At 32.1% G+C, this 8,655-nt stretch overlaps 1 long non-coding RNA gene across 1 annotated transcript; it reads left to right on the top strand.

Moving 5' to 3' along the window:
• The first annotated feature begins 7,413 nt into the window (after nt 1–7,413).
• LOC145294228 (uncharacterized) lies at nt 7,414–8,395 on the top strand. Its single transcript, XR_013869846.1, has 2 exons — nt 7,414–8,331; nt 8,364–8,395. It is a non-coding gene; the product is annotated as an uncharacterized LOC145294228 (long non-coding RNA).
• Nucleotides 8,396–8,655: the final 260 nt, after the last annotated feature.

Genomic DNA, 8,655 nt, shown 5'->3' with positions numbered 1-8,655 from the left:
ATCTTAATTTATGACAAAATACTGAACGTTTCTTGGATACCCATTCGTAAAAAGTACCTTTTTAAAAAAAAAAAAAAAAAAAAAAAAAAAAAAAAAACACTCCCCGGATCACCTTCACCACCTTAAAAATAAAAACAAAAAATAACTTTATTCTTCAAAAAATGTGCACATTGTTAGTGTAAAAACAGATCTGCACCATTTGATGAAATCAAGCACAGTATTATTTTAGTAAAGAAAATATGTAATTGATTTTCAGTAATTAGCTTGAATGAATATCAGAAAATGTAATTGTTTGATGCATAAGAAAGAACTCATCTGCTGAATTTGATATTAAGCAGCAAAATATATCAAAACATAAAAATGTGAAACATAACATGAATACTCTCCATTGTCACTTGAAAACATTGATCTTGGTAGGCAGTTTATTAGATGCTGAAACAGTGGGCTTGGTATGGTGTGCTTAATATTATTTGTATTTATAAAAAGAGAAAAGCAACGGAAATGTTTCTTATAATGTATCAATATTGAATTGTTATCATGAAAAACAATTCGAAATTGTGATAGATATTTGGTGCTTATAAGAAACAGCTATCAATGATTGTAACCAGTGATTTTTGTGTATGCTAACATTGTAAATGTGGTAGTGAAATTGATTTTTGTGTATTCTTCAATATAAAATAGATATATAAAACTAAAACAAAGTTTATGGTTAGTTAATGATATGTTTAGGTTAGAGAAATAAGCAAAGGAAAAGAAAAAAAAAGATACATTTCTTTATATTATGAGATTGTAAGTGTATACATGTTTAAAACTATCCACATTGCTATCTGAAAATGCTAGATACCTATTGTTATAAAGTACCAATTCATGTTTGATATATCACTCTACATGTTCCTTGTAGCACCCCAGAGAGGTAAATGAGTGTCAACAAAATGAAATAAAACATAGTATTTGAAATAAAATAAAAAAATACTTGAAAAGTGAAATATGCTGATGTTTACTATATAAAACATTGTGTTCAATGGAATTGAAACTAATACTATATTGGCGGACTATGAATTAAAGAAATAAAATGTAAGAAATGAGAAAAAATTTGATATATAAAATCTTTGGCATGAAGAAAAAAAATATAAGACAAAAGGGGAAGAAGCAATAACAATCATGTGCTGAAGTCAATTGAAAAAAATAGTTTGTCAAAGAAATAAAAAGTAAATTCTCAGAGTGAAAAAAAAAAAAATGAAATTTTTACAAATCTGATTTTAGTCCTCTAATTATCAACCAAGCATATTTATTGATAAAAAGAGAAAATGAATGGACATGTTTATTATAAATTATAAATATTAAATTGTTATTATGAAAAACCAATGGAAAGCGTGAATGTTATTTGGTGTTTTTGGAAAAATATCAGAGGTAAAATGTTGGTCACATATACGTTTGTGTGTTATGCATGAAACACATGTAGAAAATTATATTTTCTCATGCTGAAAGTAAGAGAAACATAGCTAAAAAATTATGTAAACGCAATAGTAAAATCCTCATTTTTAGGAACATAGTGTGGGGTATGTTGTTTGTTTCAATTGAGAAAGGAAAGTTTAATTGTTAGAATTGGATGTTATAGATCACAAGTTTTATTACAATAAACATTGTGTCCTCTAATTATCAACCAAGTATATTTATTGATAAAAAGAGAAAAGTAATGGAAATGTTTATTATAATTTATCAATATTAAATTGTTATGAAAAACCAATGGAAAGCGTGTTGGTTAATTGGTGTTCATTAGAAAAAACATCATGGGTTGTCACCAGTGATTTTATTTATGCTAACATTTCGCTGCAAATGTGGTAGCGAAATGTAATTTTTTTTTTTTTTTTTTTAATTCTACACAAAATAAAATATATACACAAAACAAAGTAAAAGAAATGTCAGGGTTTGTTAATGATAAGCTTAGAACCAAGAAATAAGCATAGAAAAAGGAAAAGAAAGATACATTTGTTGATAATGTGTCGATTGGTGAATTTGTTGGTTCATTTTGTTTTATGACATATCAACACTATATCAGGTTATTTCATGCCAAATCCAGTGACATTTTTTTCCTTGAATATATTTGTTTATTTAATGTTGGTTTCTATTTAACTCATAATTGGGACCCTAACAGGTACTACCACTCTAGATCAGAGTGGACCTGGTAGCAATAGCAATTAAATGGTGGCTTCACACTTCACAAAGCCCCACGTTTGGATACAGTTTATGGTCATATCCAGGACCTGGTGAATTTGTAAATAATCGAAGCGATCAACACTGGCGAGTTAGAATTCTACATACCTATTGTTATAAAGTACCAATTTATGTTTTACATATCACTCCACAACGTTGCTGCAGAATCCAGACAGGTGAAAGAGTCTCAAGAAACTGAAAAGCTATTTAGTACTCTTAAATAAAATAACATGCATACAGAAATCCTTAGTACCAAGAAATAAGCAAAGAAAAGAAAGATACATATATATCCGTCTCTTAGTTGAAAGAGGGAAGGCTCCCTGGCCTCCCCTCCAGCTTCTGAGAGGAGAAGTTTCTCCGGCTCTCAAATTTGGGGGAGGGGCTTAGCCCGCCCTCAAGGCAAATAGAGTCTGACTGTCTGCCGTATATAAAAAGGCGATTTTAGCTTCTCAGGCGGTATGCCCTGCGTTGACTATTTTTCCTCCACCTATTGACCTTCCCTCCCTGAAGGAGGGAGCCGTGCTATGCAGGGAAGGGCTGAAGGGGTGATTTGCTTTTTTTTTTTTACCCCTCGCTATGGGGAGGTGGCAGTCATCCAACCAAAGAAGGAGATCAAGCAGTGAGCATTCTCTCTCCTGCATTAGGGAGGGGGTAGTTTTCTTGTTAAGTGTGCCCGGAGTGGAGTCGGGCAAACTCCCCGCACTTGGGGAGGGGTCAGGACCTTATTCGCACGGAGGAAATAGAGGCCTCAACTGAACTTGGATGGAGTGTAAACCTGTGTTCATGAGACCGGCTGGCTATAGCTATTGATCTCTTTATCTTTTTAAGTTTTGCCATCAGATGAGCTGTATAAAAAGGCTCTTTTAGCTTCCCAGGGTGTATACCCTTCGTTGACCATTTATGTTTAAGAGTTTTCCTTACTCCTTCCCTACCCTGGAATGGGAGGGGAGCTCTTTCCCCCTGTAGGGGGGGGGGGCGGCTTTCTTTTATGGTTATGTGGGGGAGCCTTACCTCTACTCCACTTAAGGTGGTAGTTCTTTTTTGTAAGGTTGACATATTTTCGGATATTTCTTGAGTTTTTAACAGTAATAATAATTAATAGCAATTAAATGGTGGCTTCACACTTCACAAAGCCCCATGTTTGGATACAGTTTATGGTCATATCTAGGACCTGGTGAATTTGTAAATAATTGAAACGATCAACACTGGCGAGTTAGAATTCTACATACCTATTGTTATATAGTACCAATTTATGTTTTACATGCATAAAGAAATCCTAATATAAGACAATAGATGAAAAAGCAATAAAAATTTTGTGTGGAATCAAGTGAAAACAGTTTCTTTGTCAAAGAAATTGCATGAAGATTCTCAGAGACTTTTCCTTCCTCGTTCCCTTCCCTTTTGGTGGAAGGAAACTTTCACAGTGGCTCAGAAGGTGGGCTGAGCACACTTCCTACAAAGGTGGGATGGGTAAATTTCTTTTTCATTTGGTTGCCTGGAGGACAGGCTTAGGCCCCCCCCCCAAAAAAAAAAAGGTTGGAGCCAGGGAACTTCTCCTCCCAGAAGGGGGAGGGGGGGCCCGGGAAGGCTTCTCTTCCCATATTTTTTGTTTTGTGTAAGGTTGATCTCTTTCCAAAGGGAGTAAGAGGATATCCCTCTCTTAGGAGGAGACCGAAGGCTCCCTGGGCCTCCCATCCTCCTTCTGAGAGAAGTTCCCCGGCTTCCACATTCATTGCTCAGCCCGCCGTCCAGGCAATCAGAGTCTGATTGTCTGCCGTATATAAAAAGGCGATTTTAGCTTGTCAGGCGGTATGCTCTGCCTAGACCATTTTTCTTCCACCTGTTGACCTTCCCTCCCTGTCATACAATACGCTTAAACAGGATATTTTAATTTATGCAGATTCCATATAGACTTTTAGTTTCCCAGGGTGTATACCCTCCGTTGACCATTTATGTTTAAGAGTTTTCCTTGCCCCTTCTCTGCCCCAGAATGGGAAGGGAGCTCTTTCCCACTGTATGGGGGGGCGGCTTTCTTTTATGGTTATGTGGGGAGCCTTACCTTTACCCCCCTTAAGGTGGTAGGTCTTTTTTGTAAAATTGTTAGTCAAATGTTGATCAAATATTATAAGTTTTTGTGATATGCATGAAACATGTGCAGAATATGATCTGCTCTCATGCTGAAAGCAAGTAGAGAAACATTGTGAAAAAATGATGTAAACCTAAGCTAAGCAAACGACCAGTCAATGGAAATGTTTATTATAATGTATCAACAATAACACATTATCATAGTTATTTGGTGCTTATACGAAACAGGTATCAGGGATTGTCACCATTGATTTTATTTATGTTAACAGTGCATGTCACTACAAATAATGATGGTAGCGAAATTAAGTTTTGTTTATTCTACCTAATATAAAGTATATACACAAAACAAAGTAAACATCTGCTGAATTTGATATTAAGCAGCAAAATATTTCCAAACATAAAAATGTGAAACATAACATGAATACTCTCCATTGTCACTTGAAAACATTGGTCTTGGTAGGCAGTTTATTAGATGCTCAAATAGTTGTCTTGGTATGGTGTGCTTAATATTATTGTATGCAAAATTTAAAAACACAAAAGAGGGTACAATCAATATTGAAAAAGTAACATCTGTCACAGAAAATAGTAATTTATAAATATCAAAAGGAATATTATTCTGTACTTAAAATGTTAAACTTACTGTTAACAATAATTTAAAATGGTGATCAGGATGAGTCCAACAACTTAGTCCTTGAGCTTTCTTATTGGTCATAGTAAAAAGAAATTGTAGTCTTTCAAGTTTGTTGGTCGCATTGGGATTCTTGGAATGTATCAACAGATTCCTGCATATGAATCTTTGTTAATTTCACACAATACAAAATATATATACAAAACAAAGTAAAGCATAGTATAGGGTTAGTTGTGTCCTCTAATTATCAACCAACTATTGCTAAAAAGAGAAAAGCACTGGAAATGTTTCTTATAATGTATCAATATTGAATTGTTCTCATGAAACACAAATCGAAATAGTGATAGTTATTTGGCGCTTATAAGAAACAGGTATCAGGGATTTTGGTGTATCAGATGTTTTTACAGTGAACTTAACTTTCAAGAAACAAATTGGTATGCAATGACATAGGCTAAGAATCTTAGACAAAATATATTCAAATGAAAAAAAATGTTGAACACTTATAACATTGTATGGACTCTCAAAAACATTTGTAAAAAATGTGTAAACAAATGTAAAAAAAAATGATCCGCTCTACTTGATGACATCAAGCATAGTAATATTTTAGTGAAGAAAATATGAAATTGATGTTCAGTGATTAGTTTGGATGAATGAGAAAATGTAATTGTTTGATGCATAAAAATAACTCATTTGCTGTATTTAATATTAAGCAGCAAAATATAGTGATTTGAATATTTAGGAAAACATCAAACCAGATTATGTAAAAAAAAAAAGATGAAATTAGAAAATATATATTTTATGCTTATGAGTTTTGCCAATTAAAATTTTGTGGCAGAAATTGGGTGATTACCAAGTAATTTTATTTTGGTGACAAAAGATAAATCAATTTCTGATTCAGCTACACAATATAAACTAAAGGAAATAAAATTTGCAAAATAAAAGAAAAATGTAGTTATGGGTTAGTTTGGAGTTAGAATAAAAAGCCAACAAAACAGTTAGTTTATATTGTGTAGACTGTTTAATTAACTTTGTTCATTTCTGATAGTATTGAGAGTGGTCAATGAAAACCTTAATTTCTGACAAAATACTGTAATTTTCTTGGATACCCATTCGTAAAAAGTACCTTTTTTGTGAAAAAAAAAAACACTCCCCAGATCACCTTCACCACCTAAAACACAAAAATATCTTTATTCTTCAAATATTGTTGTTGACTGGAGGGCGGGCTGAGCACTCCCAAAAAGGTAGGAGCCGGGGAACTTCTCCTCCCAGAAAGGGGGCCCGGGAAGGCTTCCCTGTCCCCATATTTTTTTTTTTTTTATGTAAGGTTGATCTCTTTCTGAATGGAGTAAGCGGAACCGACAGGGGGGGGGTCAATCAACCATACAAAAGGATATCTATCTCTTAGTTGAAAGAGGGAAGGTCTCCCTGTCCTCCCATACCCCTTCTGAGAGAAGTTTCCCCAGCTCTCAGCTTTGGGGGGGGGGTAGGAGGGCTTAGCCCGCCCTCAAGGCAAATAGTCTGACTGTCTGCCTTATATATAAAGGCGATTTTAGCTGGTCAGGTGGTATGACCTGCATTGACTATTTTTCCTCCACCTGTTGACCTTCCTTAATATTTATTTTTAATAATAAACACATTTTATTTTAATATTAATATTTATTAGTAATAATAAACACATTATATTATTTTAAATATTAATATTTATTTTTAATAATAAACACATATTATTTTAAATATTAATATTTACTTATAATAATAAACACATTTTATTCTACTTTAAATATTAATATTTATTTTTAATAATAAAAACAATTTTATTTGAATATTAATATGTATTTTTAATAATAAACTCATTTTTATTTTAATAATTATTTTTAATACTAACTCATTTTATTATTGTAAATGTTAATATTTATTTTTAATAATTATTGTTATTTAATAATAATATCTTCTATTTTTTTACTGTTTATGTCTAACTTTTATCGACTTTTTCTTTTTTAATAGCATATTCTTTAAATGAATAGAAAAATAATTTCCCAAATTTTAGACCCCGGTTATTTGGCTGATAGTCGATAAAAATGATTAAAAGAGAGATTCATGAACATTAACGTTGTCATATAAAAAGAAAATGCTAATAAGAAGTGTTTTTAATCAATGTAACATATTTATTCAACTCTGTCATATATTTGTTTGATGACAACTTTTTCGAATCTGTGTACGGTAAAAACGATATACTTACATAGGATTTTGAAAGCATTTAAACTGTCGAAGAGTTTTATTATAAATAAAAGAGTTTAGTTTGTTGAACTTAATGGACTTTTTTGTTGTATCTATTAACTGTTTATTCTTTTTATCAAACAAAAAGAGAATTTTTATATTGACATGTGATGGACTGTTTTTCTAACATCGAAATTTTAAAATTAGTTTTATTTAAAAAAAAAAACAAACTCGCCATTAATGGACGGTCAAAAGACAAATATATAACAAATAAATGTTAGGAAAGGCAAGATAAGTTACTTTTCTATCCAACTGGATATATTTTTTGTGTTTTTATTCAATGTAACATATTTATTCAGCTCGAAAAACATACAGTGTTTACCGATGTATTCGAAAAATGCCACCAGTTGTTTACATAGCCATTTGCCGGAAGTGACGGTTTTTTTTTATATAAGTTTTATTCAAACAGGCTTTAAGTTCAAATTAATGGACTTTTTTTTGTATTTATTAACTGTTTTATTCTTTATGGACTCTTTTTCGAACATCGAAATTTTAAAATTAGTTTTATTTAAAAAAAAAAAAAAAAGACGGTGTTGTTTTTTTAATTGAATTCTACACTTTTTCAACAAACTGTTACATACATTATGGACTGTTTGTCAAACATCGAAATTTTAAAAATAAAGTTTTTAGTTTTATTTTAAAAAAAAAAAAAAGACGGTGTTGTTTTTTTAATTGAATTCTACACTTTTTCAACAAACTGTTACAGACATAATGGACTGGACTACCCCCCAAAAAAAACTGCGAATAAAATATATAAAACTCGTAATTTCTGTTTTTAAAGTGGGTTGTTTATTTTCCTTATGAAATATACTTCCAAAATAAACTATTACAGTCGTTTAAAACATAATAGAAGTATTATTTTTTATTTTTTAAAAACAATGTTTACAAAATGTCTAAGCGCGTTTCTTCCGGCCGGCTGCGAATAGCATAAATAAATAACTGTTGCCAGAATTTATCGCATTTTTATTTTTTAATAGCATTTTCTTAAAACGAATAGAAAAATAATTTCCCATGAAAAAAAAAAAAGAAAATGCTATTAAATATAATAAAAATTACTGAGATAAAAATATAAAAAATACGTACGTAACATCAAAAACACACCGACTGGTTTTAAAGAGAAAGTGGGTGTAGAGAGAGAGAGAGAGAGAGAGAGAGAGAGAGAGAGAGAGAGAGAGAGGGAGGGAAGAGAAAGCGGTGTATAATGAATTTTGTTCCTTTTCGAAGCAGCACAAAAATTAAGTGTTTCCATAGTAACCAAACCGGTGCACACTGAAGTTATGAATTAGATTCGCCACTAGTGGACGTTGACGTCACGTCACGTGACATGACTAAGTGTTTTTAAACGAATAGAAAAATAGAAAGAGGGTGATAGAGAAAGTGAGAGAGAGAGATAGAGAGAGAGTAAGTGTGAGAGAGAGAGACGGTGTTGGTTTTACTCCCCCCCCTTCCAG

This window comes from Euprymna scolopes, chromosome 15, assembly GCF_053919585.1.
Source record: "Euprymna scolopes isolate OS-2025 chromosome 15, ASM5391958v1, whole genome shotgun sequence".
Taxonomy (NCBI): Eukaryota; Metazoa; Mollusca; class Cephalopoda; order Sepiida; family Sepiolidae; genus Euprymna; species Euprymna scolopes.
The sequence above is the reverse complement of the archived record's forward strand: the minus strand, read 5'-3'. Positions and strand labels throughout refer to the sequence as shown.